Raw genomic sequence first — 21323 nt, 5'->3', positions numbered from 1 at the left:
TCTCGGCCCTGCTGAGCTAACAGTCTTAATAGACAAAGGCTCAGAAGCTCAGTGACTTGTACAAGGTCACACAGCAGATCATGAGCAGAGAATAGAATGTAGATCTACTGAGTCCTAGTCCAATGCACCTAATTCACTATACCTCACCATCTCTGAGTTTATGTACCATTATTTTCCATTACTCATGTGCTATGCATCTGTTAAGATAATTTTAAAATGAATAGTTTCTAAAAACTCAGGAAATCGTTTAGTATGTTTCAGCTACTTTTTAAATAAAACCTATAAATTCTCTCAGGGGGAAAAAAATCCGACATACCTACATAATTTCCAGTCTCCGATCTGCGGTGTGAGTACGTAGTGTGCTATATGAAGTTTGCAAATGCATGTACCGCATACATTGCAGAGAGAAGAATTAGCATTTTCCTCTGGACCCTAAGTAGAACTTAAATTGGAAGTTAGAATGTCAAAGAAGAGAGATCTGAGTGTGCCTTCTCCTTATGGAAAGTTCAGTGCTTGGGAGTTCTTAATCAAGATTGTCAGACATTTCCTGCACATTTTCAGCCACCAACGGCAGGCGTAGGTGACTCCCTCCTTGCTGTCGAGGGGCGGACAGAGCAGTACTGTGTGATCTGCTGCCCACTGAGCCACCTGCAAGTCGTTTCGCTCCAGCTGTGGTAGACCTCATGCAGAAACACAGCCTCGAAAGAGCTGGCTTCTGGCCAACAACACTGTTAGGGGTTTTCAGCTTAATTCTTTCACTGACCTCCTCCTGAGAAGCATAATTCATTAAGTACAGTATCATAAAGGCCACGGCGATTAGAAACAGAAGATACCGAGCACCAGTGTAGCCAGTAAAGGAGTGGTTGGCAATAATGTGTATATAAAAAATTCTTGCTAGCTGTTCTGATATTAGGAACAGCCTGAGAAAGAAACCTCTCCAGCTTTGCTTTCCTGTGATCTAGGGGTATATGTTTAAATGAATAATATTTAGGCTGTGCTACTGTAAATCCTTGTGTGGTGCCCAGCAGTTTGTCCAAAGACATTACTGCACTCCAGAGCAAGGGTGGATGGCGGGGACACCTGGGCATGAATAAAGCACTTGGCAGAGACCTCTGCAGTGATCAAAAATGTCAGCTCCCCACTTCACTACCAGTTGTGCAGGGTAAAAAAAAAAAGAGGAAAGAGAATGGGCTGGAGAATGTTTAAAGTCTTTTTTATAAGTTCTTAAGACCTAATTTAGCAAAGCATGCTCTTAACTTTAAGCACATGTTTAGTTCCATTTTACGATAGGTAAATATTTCAATAGTGCCTAAAGCTCAGATCCTCAAAGGTATTTAGACACCTAACTCCTATTGATTTCATAGAGAGTTAAATGCCTAACTGCCTTTGAGGATCTGGGCCTAAATGATTCAGGCACCCAAGTCCCATTGAAAGCCAATGGGATTTATGCTCCAAAATCACATAAGGGCTTTTGAAAAATTTACCCTCTCTTCCTACTTTATGAAGGCAATAGCAGTAGGCCTGGATAAATTGCACTCTTCATGGGAAACTGAGTTGAGAGCCACTTTAGCTGTATCGTAGTGGAATAATATTGGCTGTAACATTAAACAATCCTCAGTTGACTTAGAGTTACAGTTGATTCAGCTGAAGATCATCCTAGTACCTCCTGATGTTTATCTAAGGCATAAAAGAGGATGATAAATGTAGGAGGTGCAGCAAAACCTCTGTTTCATTGACACACATGCTGTGAGATTGCCTTAAGGTGAAAGGATTTTGGAAAAATCTGTGACCAATAAATTTTACTTTAAATGTGGCTATTCTTGACCACCTGAAAATTTCATTCTAGAAATAATAAAGGTGGCATTAAATCCTACACATCCTCAGACTCTGGTTTCTTTGGCTTAGCCAAATGGTTTATCAAAAGTGGAAATCTCTTCAAACAATTAAGATAATTATAACATCTTATCAGAAATGGCAGTCCTTGAGCAACTCCCAATAAATGATAGAAAGAACTTGAAATATTCATTACAGACTTAGCAATACCTTTAATTGTTTAATGGTGAAAAGTTGAATTTAACTTACAACCTACAATCTAACCTAATAAGTGATACAACTTCTGTGCCATTATATTTTTTCTCATATCTATCTTTCTCTTCTTTTCTTATCTCATAACATCCTGCTTCTGTACTGAGCCCTCTGTGGAGGATTACTCTCCTTCATCTGGTGAACTCTTTATATCTTCTAGACCTTTCTCCTTCTATCCATATTTGCTCCTACAACAGTAGGACACACCAAACTGTATAATTTGATAATGACATTTAATGTTAGAGTCTCTAAAAATATCTTTAATATGAATAAGATATATTCATAGATTCCAAAGAAGATGATCATCTGGTTTGACCTCCTGTATAACACAGGCCATAGAACTTCCCCCAAAATAATTCTTAGAGCTTATTTTTTAGAAAAACATCAAATCTTGATTTTAAAATGGTCACTGATGGAAAATCCACCATGACCCCTGAGAAGTTATTCGTTATCAAATTTGTGGTGCATCTTTAACTGATGTATTTATTTATTTCTTGATGATAAATATTTGCTTACATTTCAGTGAAGGAGAACAAGCCTTTCCCAGAACTATAGTGCAAAGTTCAATATGAAGACAGAGGAAGTCAAATTGTATAGGTTTCAGAGTAACAGCCGTGTTAGTCTGTATTTGCAAAAAGAAAAGGAGTACTTGTGGCACCTTAGAGACTAACCAATTTATCTGAGCATGAGCTTTCATGAAAAGCTCATGCTCAAATAAATTGGTTAGTCTCTAAGGTGCCACAAGTACTCCTTTTCAAATTGTATAATTGACGCAATCCATATATATTAATAAATAATGGTGAAGCAGCATGACATTTCTTTACAGCATTTAATATTGTTTTTTTTTAAATATAAAATTTATTCCCTTAATTTTGCAAAGCTCACACATCTGAATGCAAATAATAATGCATGACCGTGAACAACCTGGTTTAAAATAAACTGTCATCAGAATTTCTGCATTGTAAACTCAAATGGATGGTTATTCTGAACCTGGACATCTTGTTTCAGCTGTATTAAATATTTTGATTCTCTACTGAATTGGGTTTTTAATGTGCTTATTCAAATTTTCTGGGAGATATAACTCCTCATGGGGACAGAGAATATGAGGTTTGTTGTTAAAAGTACTGTAGTAAACACTGCAGTGTCAGTTTACTTGTCTGTCCTCTGTTCTGACATATTGTGGTTCTTCATGTAAAGGATACATGTTATCTTTTTTGAGAACCTGGAGACTACTTGAGGATCAGTCCATTTTTACCTGGACTGACAATTTTTTTTTTTAATGTGCTACAAAAAGCATTCATAATGTAATGCAGCAAGCCTTTCTGGATATGGTTTCCTGAATGTTAAGTGGCCATAAATACATAAATACATTCCATTGAAAACTGTTTCAAATACAAAACTCACATGCTTTATTGGCAACTGTATACAATTATCAAGCTATCAATCACCATTGACAATTGAAACACACAGTCTCTCCTCATTATCGAAACACATCACTGTGCAGCTTGCTGAGAGCTAGATTGTGCCTTATGTATCATAAGGCATGTCAGAGGGGCTGCACTGCAGCCAGAAATGTTAGGACTTAGCCAGAATTCCTTCTGGGGGCTCCCAGGCAGTGCGCACAATCCTAGCAGCTGTGCTACTCTTGAAGAGACTGCAGCATGTTTTGGCGAGAGAGCCCAGGCCCTCTCCACTGAGCATTTTGACGTTCAAGGCCAGGACCTTGAATTTGACTTGGAATTATGTGGGAAGTCAGTGCGATACCTGGAACATCTGGGTGATGTGCTCATGGTGTCAAAATATGCTGTTTAACACATGTACCTGGCTTTTACTAAGTGCAGCTCTGGAAACACTGATCACCAGGATACAGGGAAACAACTGCCTTTTGGCTCATATGTAGAATAGGCCCATCATCATTGTCATGTTTTAGTGTGAGAATGTGTACAAATCAGTTTTAGTAACCACCTTCTTGTGTTCAGTGACAGAGCAGCAACATGGTGGTAATGAATTAATCAGATAAATGATTAATTGACAATCAATAAATACAAACAATATATACATGTCCCTAAATGATCTAGGGCAGAACATACAAGAGAAGAAAGGGGGACAGATAGAACTCTGAAAGGGATGACCACAGACTCTTCCCCTTCCCCTTCTTGGCTGACAATTTTTTTCTTATTTTGCCATGATTTTGTTATAGACTTTGCTATGGCTCTGTGATCACTGGGAGTGAAATCCTCGCTCCATAGAAATGAATTGAAATTTGCCATTGACTTCAGTAGGGCCAGGATTTCACATTGGAATTCAGTGTCCAATGCATTCTTGCCTCAGTCTGAAATTGACACCTAGGCAGCTTGCTAAGTGGGCGAGGGCAATTGTTTTTTTTATTTCCTGCACTGAGTGAAGCAGAAAATGGGGAAGCATTTTTAGTCTCATCCTGGGTTAACAGGAAGGGCTTCAATAGCACCGCCCAAGGTGTTCTTTTTTAGGTAACAATGCAAAGCGCTTGCCGCTTATTAGTACACATAGGCAATGAACTGGTATGGACAATTTTAATTCTTTCAGTATGATCCTATATAGGGTGTTGGCTAAGCTGCAGTAAGAGTAGTAAGCTAATTCACTATTTCATTACTATATGTGTCTGAGTTAGTATCTTCATTAAAATGATAAGTCTCTCTAAAAGCTGCAAATGACAAGTGACCTTATAATGTAACATGGCCCTGCAGGAAAGTATTAAATGTCAGGACTTATGATTGTAAGGATTTGATATTTATGAAGGTCAGTTCAAGTGTGAGTAATATAACATAGTATTAAATTTAAAGTAAGATCTGTGTTCATAGGAACCTTTTAAAAATACACAGCTGCCACTGCTGAAATAGTGCAATGATAGATGATGATTTTTGTAGACTTAATACATATTGTGAGTTTGCAACCCATGTAGCGTTTGTATTAAAAGCTGACACTGTATTTTAATTTAAACAGAGGTAAGATTATTAAAGCTGGCCAGCATCCAGAAAAATATCAATGTTAAAAAATGTCCATTTGTTTGACTTTTGCACTCCTTTGTTTTTATTGGTATAATGCATATTTTTTTAAAAAATGCCACCTGAAATGTGCCTAACACATTCAGTATTGCTCACTTGAAAATTGACACAATTTGCTTTTAATTTAAGTTCTTGACTTTGTGAGCCAAAATATTTTTAAAGCTCTTCCACTTAATAAAGGAAAAAGTTGTTCCCTGATGTTCAGCGCTCATCAACATTGACTTTATTCAGCTCAAGCAGTTTATTGTTTTAAACTATGGAAATTGGAAGACTTCCCAGTAGAAAGTGGCATCTCTGTTCAGAATTATTTGGGGAAGTTCTATCTCCTAGGAATAAATACCTCTCTTCTCAAAAGGTGTATAGAGAGGGGAGAGGAACTTCTGTATATTAAATACTGTTGTCATAAATATAAAGGGAAGGGTAAACCCCTTTAAAATCCCTCCTGGCCAGAGGAAAAATCCTCTCACCTGTAAAGGGTTAAGAAGCTAAAGGTAACCTTGCTGGCACCTGACCAAAATGACCAATGAGGAGACAAGATACTTTCAAAAGCTGGGAGGAGGGGGAGAAACAAAGGGTCTGTGTCTGTCGGTACGCTGCTTTTGCCGGGGATAGAACAGGAATGGAGTCTTAGAACTTTTAGTAAGTAATCTAGCTAGGTATGTGTTAGATTATGATTTCTTTAAATGGCTGGGAAAAGAACTGTGTTGAATAGAATGACTATTTCTGTCTGTGTGTCTTTTTTGTAACTTAAGGTTTTGCCTAGAGGGATTCTCTATGTTTTGAATCTAATTACCCTGTAAGGTATCTACCATCCTGATTTTACAGAGGTGATTCCTTTACTTCTATTTCTATTAAAAGTCTTCTTGTAAGAAAACTGAATGCTTTTTCATTGTTCTCAGATCCAAGGGTTTGGGTCTGTGGTCACCTATGCAAATTGGTGAGGATTTTTACCAAACCTTTCCCAGGAAGTGGGGTGCAAGGGTTGGGAGGATTTTGGGGGGAAAGACGTGTCCAAACTATGTTTCCCAGTAAACCCAGTTAGAGTTTGGTGGTGGCAGTGGAGATCCAGGGACAAAGGATAAAATTAATTTGTACCTTGGGGAAGTTTTAACCTAAGCTGGTGAAAGTAAGCTTAGGAGGTTTTCATGCAGGTCCCCACATCTGTACCCTAGAGTTCAGAGTGGGGGAAGAATCTGGACAACTGTAAACAAAGAAATTCCCCCAGCAAAAACTTAGATAATTTACAGTTAAGGTTGCTCAACTGCATTTCCCATCAAACCAATCAGTAATAATTTAGGACATCACTAGCTAACCCAAACCACTCACATACCACCTATTACAACCACGCACAGCACAGAAACGTACAATACAACCTGAGCTCTGACCTTGAAATACTCACACTGGTGGGAAATGTAGACTTTTGAATGTAGAAAGTAGAGTAGAAAGAGGGCAGGAAGTGTTTTAATTGGAAGTAAATACTGCTGAGTTCTATTTTAATAGAAAAGAATAAACCTGAAATTAGCTTTTAGAAAATGAGTGACCATATACGTTTAGTAAATATTTTATATGAAGGAGTGAAGAAGTTGAAGAGATTCTAGAGGTGGGGAGGTTGTACATCTGTAATGTTCAAAGTGTATTTCATCAAGGGAAAAATTACCTGGTTGTAGTTAAGGGTGTACATTTTATTTGTGCAGATGGTGGGTGGTGTAGGTTTGTATTGGAAATGAATGTAGTGTGATGGCATCTAAGAGAGGAATGTGGATGTGTATTATTTTGTGTGGCTGTGAAGATAGATGGTTTGTGGGTGTATTGGATAATATTAAATATTACTGTAAATTGTGTTTTCGCAGATTTTAGTGAGTGCATTGATGCACTCTGAGCAACCTTAAATGTAAGTTAAGTAAGGGATGTACGTGCGTATGTAAAATAGGACTTTAGATTAGGCCAGCCACTTTTATTCTAACCAGTTGGGGTTAAGGGCACAGTTGTTATTTATGAGGTTTTTTTTACTGTTTTATGTTGTATAGGAGTAAAATGGGTTATGAAAACATTGGTCAGCCCTGTCCTCCAGCTTCATTCTCTTTGGCTGCAGATGAACATAATGATGAGATGAAGGACTAGCTCTCATGTATGAGAATGAAATGAAGAACGGCCTGCCAGAAACTGGGACTGGACAACAGGGGATGGATCACATGATAAAATACCCTGCTCTGTTCATTCCCTATGAAGCATCTGGCACTGGCCACTGTCAGAAGACGGATTACTGGGCTAAATGAACCATTGGTCTGACCCAGTATGGCCACTTTTACGTTCTTCTGAAGCATTTCCCGCTGCAAGAATCATGGGCTTCCTTTCATAGGAAAATATACATGTTTTTTCCTTTTGATCTTCATACAATATTTTTTTTGTTCTGTTGAACTACACCAAATGGCTCTGAGAGCTAGACAAAAAAATGTCAACCTCTTGCCATTTGGTATGAAATTAAAATAGTATTTTTGTATCTATTTCAACTGCTTCTCTGACAGACAATGATTGTATAATTGAAAGATATCCAGTTGATTAAAAAAAACACTGTATTTTTTACTGGCAGTTCAGTAATGTGAGTTCAAAGATGGCATTTGCCAAGAATGCATAACTCTGTAATGGCCGGCATACTTTTACAAGTGTTCAGTGGTATTACTGACAGACAGATCGCTTTGGTCCAAGACAGATGTAAAATACTTCATTTAACAAATATTTACTCCACAATTGTTGGGAAATGTAGAAAGTACAACCTGACATGTTTGAATATCTAAAGAACCTGTTTACGGGGTATTCTGTTATTGTTCCTACATAATAATCCAAAAAATAGAGCTGAAGGGGAGGTTGGAAGATTTAGAATATTGGTAATAGGATACAAAGCCTTTCACATCTTGGTCAGCAGGTCAAAGCTGACCCAGGTTGGTACTGACTAAAAATGATTGTTTCGTGCTTTTGTGACTAGAGTTGATGATAGTTTGTGTGACATCAGTCTGCTTTCTAGCTTCCAAAAAACACCATCATAATTGGCATTCTCAGCTGAAAGAGCAAGGACTGAATTGGGTTGCTGACTTAAAGCACACCCTCACCCTTCCAAGCATCGGCATAACCAGAGGGCAGGAGCCCAAAGATGACCCATAGCTCCCCAGGCTCCTGCACCCCTTCCTCAGGCCATGAAGTGGGGCAGAGCCCTCCACCTCTTCCCAGCTGTGGAGTAGCACCCAAGAGCAGAGACTTAACATGCCTTCACAGATTCCTGAAACCTCCAGAGTTGTCAGGAATTAATTCTTGAACTCATCTGTTGTGGAGGAGATCACAGAATCATAGAAGACTAGTGTTGGAAGAGACCTCAGGAGGTCATCTAGTCCAACCCCCTGCTCAAAGCAGGACCAACCCCAACTAAATCATCCCACCCAGGGCTTTGTCAAGCCAGGTCTTAAAAATCTCTAAGGATGGAGATTCCAACACCTCCCTAGGTAACCCATTCCAGTGCTTCACCATCCTCCTAGTGAAATAGTGGTTCCTAATATCCAACCTAGACCTCCTCCACCGCAACTTGAGACCATTTCTCCTTGTTCTGTCATCTGCCACCACTTGGCACAGCCTAGCTCCATCCTCTCTGGAACCCCCCTTCAGGTAGTAGAAGGCTGCTATCAAATTTCTCCCACTAGGCAGAGATATTTAGATAGGAGCTTCTGCAAATGGGAGGGTGTTTTCTCTCAACAGAGAGGCACTGGGAGGATGTAGTGGGTGTCATTGCCATTCACTATGTTGAAGAAAGTTGAGGGGGTTGATTATGCACTGATAGTGTAGAGCAGGGTCATGATAAATGTTAGTTTAACTGGTTTTTATTTTATTTAATTTTAAAAACAAAATAATGTTGGATTTATTGACAAGAGTGTGAAGTAGTAATAGAGCTTAGCAAAGAGAGGGGAGAGAGTTTGGTAGGTAAGGCTCTGAAATGAGAACTCTAGTTCCTAGGTTTGCCACAGACTCTCTGTAGGCAAGTCACTTAATCTTCCTGTGCCTCAGTTCCCCGTGTGTAAAATGGGGATAATAATACTTGCTTCCTGCCACACTGTTTGTATCTTGTCTATTTATATTTAATCTTTTTAGGACAGGGTCTATCTCTGATTATGTACAGCACACAATGCAAAAAGTAATGATCTTGATTGGGGCCTCTAGTCCCTACAGTACTATAAACAATTGGCTGAGTGAAGTGAGACCCTACACTCAATTGCATGGTACTTCTCTCCTACACTCAATTCAATGATGTTTCTCCATCTGCCTTTCTGGATGTAATGTGATAACTTCTGAACTAAGGTCTAAGTCAGGGAGCACAGGGGATTAAAACACCAGAGGTGCAAGTGAACAGAAGCAGCAAACGGGAGTTTTGCAAGGGAGATAGCTGTCACCACTCAAGAAAGAGCTCTTGGAGTCCTTGTGGAGAGTTCTCTGAAAACATTGACTTACTGTGCAGTGGCAGTCAAAAAAGCTAACAGAATGTTAAGAACTGTTGCGGGGTGTCAGTTCACAGCAGGGGAAAATGCGGGGGTCGTTCCCCCCCTCAGCAGTGGTGACTCCCAGTTACACGTATCTAGAAAGCCATCCTACCTCTCAGGAAGGCAAGGCCCACTGACCAGCATCCATGGAGTCTCCCTTTTCTTCAGGGCAGTGAAGTCCAATGGCCAGAGTCTGTGGAGCCACCCCATTCTTCAGGACAGCGAGGTCCAGTGGCTGGATTCTATAGAGTTGCTCTTTCCTTCAGGCCAGTATCTTAGTCCCAGGCAGCAGGGCCTGACACCCACAGTCACAAGCAGCAGTGTCTAATATTGTGTGCAGTTGCCACATCCCACAGTAGGCGCAGGAGGGGGGAGGAGGACCCAGGCCCACCCTACTCCCCCAGGTCCTGACCCAGGGCCCTGTGAGACTGGTAACCTTGTTTTCTGGTTCAGGTTTCCATACCAACACATGCATTCCCTGGGCTGCTTCCTACCCTTGCTCCCTGCTCTGGCGGCTCCTCCATGGGAGGCAGCCATCCGTCTCCCTTGGTGTCCACAGTTGACTGGGGTCTTGCAGCACCCTCAGTGTGCTCGGCCTCTGCAGTCTGGAATGCCAGTGTCTCCCTGGCAAGAGCCTGCAGCATGTGTCTGGTTTTCTCCTCTGTCGGCCCTGACTGAGCTGAGCTGCTTCCTTTTATATCCTGTCTCCACCTGGACCTGGGGCTGGATTTAGGGGCAGACAACCCAGGCACCGGGTTTGGGGTGCTGTTTTTGTTGCTAGCAACAAAAGGGAAAAGAGAATGTTTGAAGTAAAATGTTTCAGGTGTTCCGTATGTGGATTCATTTTTCACTAACCTCCTAGGATGCTCTGGACCTTTGTAGAATCTCATAGAACCTTCCACACTCTCTGAAAACTACATTTTCCGTGAAACTCCTAGAATGTAGTCAACCATGCCTTCAAGGGTATATAAAGGATGGAGTGTCACCAGTCAGTCAGTGAGATATAAGAACAAAGTGAGAGCCCGACTGCGATATTTTATTGTGTAACTGTGAAAGTGTACTTGTGTTTTAAGACTTGAAGAGTGTAAGTGGCAACTAATAAAGGACATATTTAATAAGATGCCAGAGATATCTATCGAACCCCTATCTACACAATGATATAAAAGAAATACTGTTAGTTCTTTTGCCATGCTTAACACATAATGTTTGATGACTTTCTAAGACCGCAGAACATAGATTTTTGCTCTCCCTAGTACTGTCTGTTTCCCCTGTGAAGGGGCAGCTGTCCCACACTAGCATAAAAGGGGTTAAAAGCAGCCCTAGGGAAGCAGCATCAGAGGCAGCCAATTAGAAAGGGTCTGAGAGGAGCAGCCAATCATGGCCCGGCAGGCTAAAATAAGAAGGGCTGCATAGCAGAGCAGAGGGAGTCACTCCCTGGAGCTAGAGGAAGGGGTAGACTGGCTGCCTTGAAGGCTGAGGGCAGCAAACACCCTGGACACAACAGTGATGTAGGCTGGTGCTTCTACACCTGCCTACAGGTGCTCCTGTGTGCTCCTACACCTGCAGGCTGAGGCCCTACGGCTAGGGCAAAGAGGTGCTAGGGCCATGGGGAAGTGGCTCAGGGAGATCCACAGGAGGAGTCGAAGAGGATGCAGTAAGTGACTGCTATCTGTGGGATCCCTGGGCCAGGACCTGGAGTGGACTGCAGTTCCCCCGGAAGGGGGGGGAACATGGAGTGTGGCACAGCTGGAGGGCAGGGTCATGAAGACGACGCCGAGGTCCTGGGAGTGATATGGGTCCAAGAACTGAGGTGACAGTGAGTGAGACACCACCAGCAGAGGGTTCAGTGCTAATTCCCTGGACAGCCAGCAGGAGGCACTGCAGTGGTGAGTTGCACCCTGTCAAACCCACCATAGAAAATAAAAGAATCCTCCAAAGAAGCCTTCAGGAGCTCAGTATAGGAAGCGAAAAGCTCAATTGTAATCTAGTTTGCAGCAAGGGCAAATTTGATGGGAAAATATCTGAAACAGAACAGCATAGACTGGGCTTTAGTCAGTAGTAATCATCCCAGTACAAAGAAATTGAGGAGCGAAGCGTAAATGATGGAAGTCCTATTACTAAGGAATTAGCAGATTTACCTGAAGATAAAGAATGGAAATGTGAGGAAAGTGATGGAGAATTGTCCTAATTTCCTGGCAGCATAAAAGAGTGATGATAAAGAAGAATGTGGCTCACATGAAAAGGAAAGTAATGACAAAGAAAAATCTGGTTTACATGAAAAGGAGAGAAACGATAAAGAAGAATCAGCCTCTCATGATGACAGAAACAGCAGTGAGAAAAATTGCACACCACAAATCGATACATCAGATCCTGCTTTATGGCTGGAGTTCCTAAACTCTGCTGATATTGATCATACAATTTTGAATGGTCCAGGCAAAATCAAGGATACGATGTTTCCAGTAAATGAGCAGCAGCGACCCTTCTCAAAGTCACACTACGAAAGAGTGATCGATAATGGTGAGAAACTGAATCTGCATTGGCTAGTTTACTCAAAAGCAACTGACAAAGTGTTATGTTTTTGTTGCAAAATATTTGACAAGAATACCAAATCGTTGCTTGGGCTTTCCAGCGATAATTACTGGCATAACTTAGCTGATGGGTTAAAACAATATGAAAAGTCACCCAGCCATTTTATCGCCTACTCCAAATGGATGGTGGTTGAGTGCAGGCTCAAGCCCAATAAATGCAGATGAAGAAAACAGTGCATTATTAATGTTGAAATCCAGCATTGGAGGAACATGCGAGTGTCTGATCTCAATTACCCGCTTCCTTGCAAAGAATAATTTGGTATTCCAGGGCTCATCAGGTAAGTTGTTCACTGAACACCATGGTAATTTCCTCGGCTTGGTCGAGCTCCTGGGGAAATATGATGATGTTATGCATGAGCACCAACGTCGAACAATTTGTAAAGAAGCTATAGACCATTACTGCAGCAAAAAAATTCAAAACTAATTGATTGACCTTATGGCAAGGAAGCAGCTTGATAACTAAGGCTACATTTTAGTCATGGGCATTTGTAGTAAAAGTCATGGACAGGCCATGGGCAGTAAACAAAAATTCATGGCCTGTGACCTGTCCGTGATTTTAATTTATACCCCTAACTAAAACTTGGGCAGGGGGCCATGGATGCTCTGAGGGAGGCAGTCTGGGGGCACCGTGGGTGCTGGGGGAGGTGGTCTGGGACCCCTGCTGGTGCTGGGGGGAGGGTTGGGCCACGGCGTGTGGTCCGGGACCCCAGCTGGTGCAGGGGGACAGGTTGGCAGGGCTGGCAGGGGCTCCCTATCCAGCTCCACATGTTCCTGCAGCTCCTAGGTGGTGGAGGGCCCAGGGGGCTCCGCCCACTGCTCCCGCCACAAGTACCAGCTGCGCAGCTCCCATTGGCCTGGAACTGCAGCCAATGGGAGTTGCGGGGACGGGGCCTGTGGGTGCCGGCAGAGCATGGAGCCCCCGGCCTCTCCGCCTAGGAGCTGTAGGGCCATGCCATTGGGAGCCGGGGAGCCCCCCCAACCAGAGGTAAGTGCCCTCCCATACCTCCCAACCCCCTGCCTCTAGCCCTGAGCCCCCTCCGACACAACCAAACTGCTGCTGCTGTCTGCCCAGATCGGACAGTCCATGAGCCAGCACTGGCCGCTGCAGAAGTCATGGAGGCCACGGAAAGTCACAGAATCCATGATTTCCATGACCTCCATGACAGACTTGCAGCCTTATTCATAACATATTGATGTGGCTTGGCAAAGCGAAGTATTACGCCATAATAATGGACTGCACTAGCGACATTAGTCACAGTGAAAAAATGTCATTTACAGTAAGATTTGTTGATGACAAGGGCCGCTGTATCCAAGAAAAGGAACACTACATCTGTTTCTGGTTTGTGGACGACTCTACTGGAAAAGGCCAAACAGAACAGTTTATGAACATTTTGAATGAGAATTAAATAAAGCTTCAGGACTGCCGTAGCCAAGGCTATGACAATGGCATTAACATGAAGAGAAGAAACAGTGACATTCAGGCAAGGATCCTTGTGCTGACTCCAAGAGCTTTCTTTGTGTCTTGTGTCTGCCATTCCCTCAATCTGGTTGTGTCAGATGCAGTGGCTTCTTTAAATTCAGTAACTCTCTTTGGAGCACTGAAAAGGATACACATCCTGTTTTCCAACTGCCAGGTGGAAGATCCTCATTGACAATGCTACAAATCTGACAATGAAGCCGCTAAGTAACATTCTCTGGGAGAGCTGCATTGACAGCGTAAGGCCAGTAAGGTACCAAGTGACTGAGGTTTATGATGCCTTGATGGAACTGGCACAGTCAAGTAAAGCCAAGGCCGGAATCTGATGTGAGGCACAATGCCTGGCAAACCAGTTCACTGACTTCAAATTTCTGGTCTCAGTTGTGGTTTGGCATGATATCCTGTTCAAAGTAAATGCTGTAAGCAAGGCATTACAAACTCAGTCAATGGTCATCGCGATCACTACGGTTTAGGTCAGAAGCTGCCTTGATTTCATTGTGGCTTACAGAGACAATGGATTTGAAGAAGCCATCACTGCTTCCAAAGAAATGGTGGAAAACTGTTGATCCGGTCTTCAAGGAAACTTGTGTTCATCAGAAGAAGAGAGAGTTTGATTCTGAAGGCAGAGATGAGGTTATGGGAAGCTCGGAATTAAAATTCAAGAGGGTTTGTTTTTTTTGCTTACTAATTGATACTGCTTGAGTGTCCATCAAGGAAAGGTTTGGAAAAAATAAACTACCACGAAAAGTCCTGAGGGATTTTGTATGACCTTAGTAAGCTGCTGGCAGATGGGAAAACACTCTTGAACAATTGCGTGGACATTCACTGAACACTGACTCATGGGGTATTTTTGGATGTCAATGATAAAGACCTCTATGTCGAATTGGACAACATCCATCATATTTTGCAACACAGGAAGCATTCTCCACTCAAAACTCTCCAATTCATTCAGGATGTAGAGCTGAAGGACATTTTTCCTAATATGTGGAGCTTTGAGGATTCTGCTCACACTCCCGGTCACAGTCATGAGTGGTTAGTGCAGGTTTTTGAAGCTCAAGCTCATTAAAACATTTCTTTGATCAACGATGGCCAATGAGAGACTGACATAACTTGACATCACTGTTTTATCACTTGAAAATGCCCTTGGCCAGTCTTTGGATCGCTTTGACGCTGTGCTTCAGTTTGTGAGGGCAAAGGTGAGAACGGCAACCTTTTGAACTAAATGATTAGGGTTAACATGCTAAGGCTGTCACCTACTGTAACACTATTTAATACTGGTCCACCCAATGCTGGTGCACAGTTCAATTTCTAGATGTTAGTACATTTCAGTTATTCTTAAAATTAAAAAGTGTCTATCAGCTTAAAGGAAACAATTTTGTTATTTTTATGTATATATGGCATGAATAAATACAGATTTACAGAACTGAGCATGCAAATTTATCATCTTATATGACAGGGATAAATCATGCATGCAAATTATGTATCAAAGTCGTGAAATGGGCTACAAATGCAATAAAAAATAAGGTATTCAAAAAAGTTTAACAAATGGAGTGGGGTGGGGGTGCTGAAGATGCTCCTCACCTGGGGTGCCATTTGGAGTAAGGCTGGCCCTGCCTGGAGCATGTGCAGCAAGGACAAGGCGGAATACCCTGTTGGGCCCAAAGTGATTGGTTAATCCCCTCTGGGCCAGTGCGGGGTTGGTACATCCTGTCTCAGGAGCCATTAGGAAAGCAATAGTTAATAAGACAGTAAATATCATAATACAACTATACAAATGCATGGCACGCCCACACCTTGAATACTTCATGCAGTTCTGGTCACCCCATCTCAAAAAAGATAAATTAGAATTGGAAAAGGTACAGAGAAGGGTAACAAAAATGATCAGGGGTACAGAACAGCTTCCATATGAGGCTTACTCATTAAAAAGACTGAGACTATTCAGGTTGAAAAAGAGATGATGAAGGGGGGATACGATAGAAGTCTATGAAATCTTGAATTGTGTGGATAAAGTGAATAAGGAAGTGTTACTTACCTCTTCACAAAACACAAGAACCAGGGATCACCTGCTGAAATTTATAGGCAGCAGGTTTAAAACAAATGTAAGGGAGTATTTCTTCACACAATGCACAATCAACCTGTGGAACTCATTGTCAGGGAAGTCCAAAAGTATTATGGGGTGTCATAAATATAAAGGGACGGGTAACCACCTTTCTGTATACAGTGCTATAAAATCCCTCCTGGCCAGAGGCAAAATCTTTTCACCTGTAAAGGGTTAAGAAGCTAAGGTAACCTCGCTGGTACCTGACCCAAATGACTAATGAGGGGACAAGATACTTTCAAATCTGGGGGGGGGGTGGAACAAAGGGTTCTGTCTGTCTGTGTGATGCTTTTGGTGGGAACAGATCAGGAATGCAGCCTTACAAGTCCTGTAAAGTTAGTAAGTAATCTAGCTAGAACATGCGTTAGATTTTCTTTTGTTTAATGGCTGGTAAAATAAGCTGTGTCTTTTTGTAACTTAAGGTTTTGCCTAGAGGGATTCTCTATGTTTTGAATCAGATTACCCTGTAAGGTATTTACCATCCTGATTTTACAGAGGTGATTCTTTTACCTTTTCTTTAATTAAAATTCTTCTTTTAAGATCCTGATTGATTTTTCCATTGTTCTTAAGATCCAAGGGTTTGGGTCTGTGTTCACAACTGGTGAGGATTATTATCAAGCCTTCCCCAGGAAAGGGGGTGTAGGGCTTGAGGGGGATATTTTGGGGGAAGACGTCTCCAAGTGGTCTCTTTCCCTGTTCTTTGTTTAAAACGCGTGGTGGTGGCAGCATACAGTTCAAGGACAAGGCAAAGTTTGTACCTTGGGGAAGTTTTTAACCTAAGCTGGTAAGAATAAGCTTAGGGGGTCTTTCATTTAGGTCCCCACATCTGTACCCTAGAGTTCAGAGTAGGGAAGGATCCTTGACATGGGGTTAAAAAAGAATTAGATAAAATCATGGAGGATAGGTCCATCAATGGCTATTATCCAAGATGGTAAGGGACACAGCTCTATGGTCTGGATATCCCTAAGCCTCTGAATGCCAGATCCTGGGACTGCATGACAGGGGATGGATCAGTCAATAATTGCCCTGTTCTGTTCATTCCCCCTGAAGGATACTGGGTTAGATGAACCATTAGTCTGACCCAGTATGGCCATTCTTATGTTCTCCAGGTGAAGGAAGAGCAACTACATGACTGTTGGGGTGAGTTTGTTGTCTGTTAGTTTGTTGTTGTGTGCTTGCTTGTTTGCTGAGTGTCTACTTGATTGATGTTTATAGTGTGGTGTGTTTGTGGGGGCTGTGTGCCGAGCCTAGGCAAGGCTGAGAGTTTCCCAACAAGGTGCTAGCCTGCCATCCTTTGATCACTAATTGTTTTAGGATCTCTGGACAAGGCAGCAGGGCTAACTCAGCAAGAACAGGGAGTTTTAAAAAGCCAGCTCCTATTCGACCAGAGAAGCTTGAGAACAGGGGAGTTTTTGAGAGGAGTTTAGAGAAAGAGCATCAGAGCATCAGAGCATCAGAGAATGTTTAAGGTACACTTAAACATTCTCTAAACCAGTGGTGGGAAACCTGCGGCCTGCGGCCTCATCAGGGTAATCCACTGTTGGGCTATGAGACAGTTTGTTTACATTGACTGTCCACAGGCACAGCCCCCCACAGCTCCCAGTGGCCACGGTTCACCATTCCAGGCCAATGGGAGCTGCAGGAAGCAGTAGCCAGCACATCCCTGCAGTAAAAAGTGATGGGGCCATGGCTCCCTGGCCCCACCCTGTTCTGGAACCCCTAGTAGGTGGCCTACTATGCATTTGGTGCAAGCAACCCATGGCCCTCAGGGACTGAGTACAGGCTCTGGAGACCAAAGTGACTGAACTTGAGGAGCTAAGGGAGACAAAGAAGTACATAGATGAGACTTTCTGGGACACAGTAGTACAGTGCTGTCCCCTGTCTGACAGCTTCTATGCTGTTGAATGAAAATCCAGGGGAAGGAGAATGCCAAGCTGAAGTGGAGGAAAATGATCCCATGGTTAGGACACTTCTTCCAGATGATGTCATGGTACTCTTGCACTGAGAAAACCTCTCTGAAGCAGGTGACCCCAGTTATTAGGGAGAGACAGATAATAGTAATGGGGGATTTTATGATTAGAAATATAGATAGTTGGGTTAGTGATGACAGAGAACTGCATGGTGAATTGCCTGCTGGGTGCAAAGGTTGTGGGCCTCTCTAGACATCTAGACAGACTTATGTGCAGTGCTGGGGAGGAGCTGGTGGTTGTGGTACATATAGGTAAAAGTGACACAGGGAAAGGTAGAAGAGAAGGAGGCCAAATTTAGGAGGCTTGGTAAGAGATTAAAGTCCAGGACCTCCATGGTAGCATTCTCTGAAATGCTTCCAATTCCACGTGCAAGGCCAGACAGACAGGATGTGTGGATGAGACAATGGTGTTTGGAGAAGGGATTTAGGTTTATTAGGAACTAGCAAAACTTTTGGGAAAGAAGGGGCCTATACAGGGAGGATTGACTTCACCTAAAGCAACATGGAATCAGATTGCTAGTATGTAAAATTAAAAAGGCGGTAGAGGAGTTTTTATACTAAGGGCTGGGGAAAAGCCGACCGGTGAGGCAGAGCACATGATTTGAACAGATACATCCCTTATGGGAGGATTTATTAAAGGAGATACTCTATATCCTATTAAAGAGGAGAGAATAGAAGTTGATAAAGTACAGATAAGAAGTGAAGAGAAACAATCAAACACAAAAGAGTCCCATTCAATTACATTATATGAAGGCAGACAACTAAATATTGACAAATTTTGTAAGTGCTTGTATACAAATGCTGTAAGTCTAAATATTACAATGGGTGAACTTGAATGAATCATAGGCATGACAGAAACATCGTGGAATGATGATAATCAATGGGATATGGTAATACAAGGGTATAAAATATATAGGAATGACAAAGTTGGGTGTGTCAGTATATGTAAGAGAAATCATAGTCAAATATAGTAAAAATCTTAAATGAATCAAACTTACCACAGACTCTCTATGGGTAGAAATTCCATGCTTGACTAGTAAGAGAATAGCAGTAGAACTATGAACTGCCCACCTGACCAGGATGGTGACGGTGATTGTGAAATGCTCAGGGAGATTAGAGAGCTACACAAGCAGAAAACTCAAAAATAATGGAAAATTTCAGCTACCCCCACATTCACTAGGTACATGTCACCTCAGGCTCGGATGCAGAGATAAAGTTTCTAGACCCCATTGATGACTGCTTCTTGGAGCAGCTAGTCCTGGAACCCACAAAGGGAGAGGCAATTCTTGATTTAGTCGTAAGTGGCACACATGGTCCAAGAGGTACATATAGCTGAACCTTGGTAATAGCAACCATAATGTAATTAAATTCAACAACCTTGTAGTGTGGAAAATAGCAGAAAAACCCACCACAATGGCATTTATCTTCAAGAAGGGGAACTACACAAAAATGAGGAAGCTTGTTAAATGGAAATTAAAAAGAATAGTCACAAGAGTGAAATGCCTGCAAGATGCACCATACTAGAGAGTCAACTAAATGTGCATAAAACAAAGCAAAACAAACAAACACAGTAAGAGGACCAACAAAATGCCACCATGGCTAAACAACTGAATAAAAGGGGCAGTTAGAGATTGTCAAGGTTCCTTCCCCACTCTGAACTCTAGGGTACAGATGTGGGGACCTGCATGAAAACCCCCTAAGGTTACTTTTACCAGCTTAGGTTAAAACTTCCCCAAGGTACAAGCTATTTTACCCTTGGACTTCCACTGCCACCACCAAACTTTATCTGGGTTCCTGAGAAAACGTAGTTTGGACACATCTTTCCCCCCAAAATGCTCCCAACCCTTGCACCCCACTTCCTGGGGAAGGTTTGGTAAAAATCCTCACCAATTTGCATAGGTGACCACAGACCCAAACCCTTGGATCTTAGAACAATGAAAAAGCATTCAGTTTCCTTACAAGAAGACTTTTAATAGAAGTAAAAAGAAAAGAATCACCTCTATAAAATCAGGATGGTGAATGCCTTACAGGGTAATTAGATTCAAAACATAGAGAATCCCTCTAGGCAAAACCTTAAGTTACAAAAAAGACACACAGACAGGAATATTCATTCTATTCAGCACAGCTATTTTCTCAGCCATTTAAAGAAATCATAATCTAACACATACCTAGCTAGATTACTTACTAAATTCTAAGACTCCATTCCTGTTCTGTCCCCAGCAAAAGCAGCGTACCGACAGACACAGACCCTTTGTTTTTATCCCTCCTCTCAGCTTTTGAAAGTATCTTGTCTCCTCATTGGTCATTTTGGTCAGGTGCCAGCGAGGTTACCTTTAGCTTCTTAACCCTTTACAGGTGAGAGGATTTTTTCTCTGGCCAGGAGGGATTTTCAAGGGGTTTACCCTTCCCTTTATATTTATGACAGAGATAAAAGGACATTCTTTAAAAATTGGAAATCAAATCCTACTGAGATAAATAGGAGCATAAACTCTGATAACTCAAGTGTAAAAATATAATTAGGCAAGCAAAAAAAAAAAAAAAAAGAGCAACTAGCAACAGACACAAAAGCTAACATCAATTTTTTTAAAGTACATCAGAAGCAGGAAGCCTGTCATACAATCAGCGGGGCCATTGAATGACTAAGCTGCTAAAGGAGCACTCAAAGAAGACAAGGCCATTGTAGAGAAGCTAAATGAATTCTTTGCATTGTTCTTCACTGCAGAGGATGTGATAGAGATTACCACACCTGAGACATTCTTTTCAGGCGATAAATCTGTGGAACTATCACAGATTGAGGTGTCAGTAGAGGAGGTTTTGGAACATATTGATAAACAAAACAGTAATAAGTCACCAGGGCCAGATAGTATTCACCCAGAGTTTTGAAATAACTCAAATATTAAATTGCAGCACCACTAACTGGGGTATGTCACCTATCACTTAAATCAGCCTCTGTACCAGATGACTGGAGGATAGCTATGACAATGATTTTTTAAAAAAGGCTCCACAGACGATTCTGCCAATTACAGATTGGTAAGACTAATTTCAGTACCAGGCAAATTGGTTAAAACTACAGTAAAAGGCAGAATTATCAGACACATAGATGAACATGATAAGAATCAACACAGCTTTTGTAAAGGGAAATCATGCCTCACCAATCTATTAGAATTCTTTTAAGGTGTCAGCAAATATGTGGACAAGAGAGATCAAGTTGATATAGTGCACTGGGACTTTCAGAAAGCCTTTGACCAGGTCCCTCACCAAAGGCTCTTAAGCAAAGTAAGCAGTTATGGAACGGGTATGTCTACACTATGAAATTAAGTCGATTTTTCAAAATCGATTTTATACAGTCAATTGTGTATGTCCCCACTAAGTGCATTAAGTCAGTGGAGTGCATCCTCAATACTGTGGCTAGCATCGATTAGTGCACTGTAGGTAGCTATCTCACAGTTCCCACAGTCTCTGCTGCCCACTGGAATTCTGGATTAAGCTCCCAGTGCCTGATGGAGCAAAAACATTGTCGCAGGTGATTTTGAGTACATGTC

The sequence above is a fragment of the Natator depressus genome, chromosome 3 (genome assembly GCF_965152275.1).
Source record: "Natator depressus isolate rNatDep1 chromosome 3, rNatDep2.hap1, whole genome shotgun sequence".
NCBI lineage: Eukaryota > Metazoa > Chordata > Testudines > Cheloniidae > Natator > Natator depressus.
The sequence above is the reverse complement of the archived record's forward strand: the minus strand, read 5'-3'. Positions refer to the sequence as shown.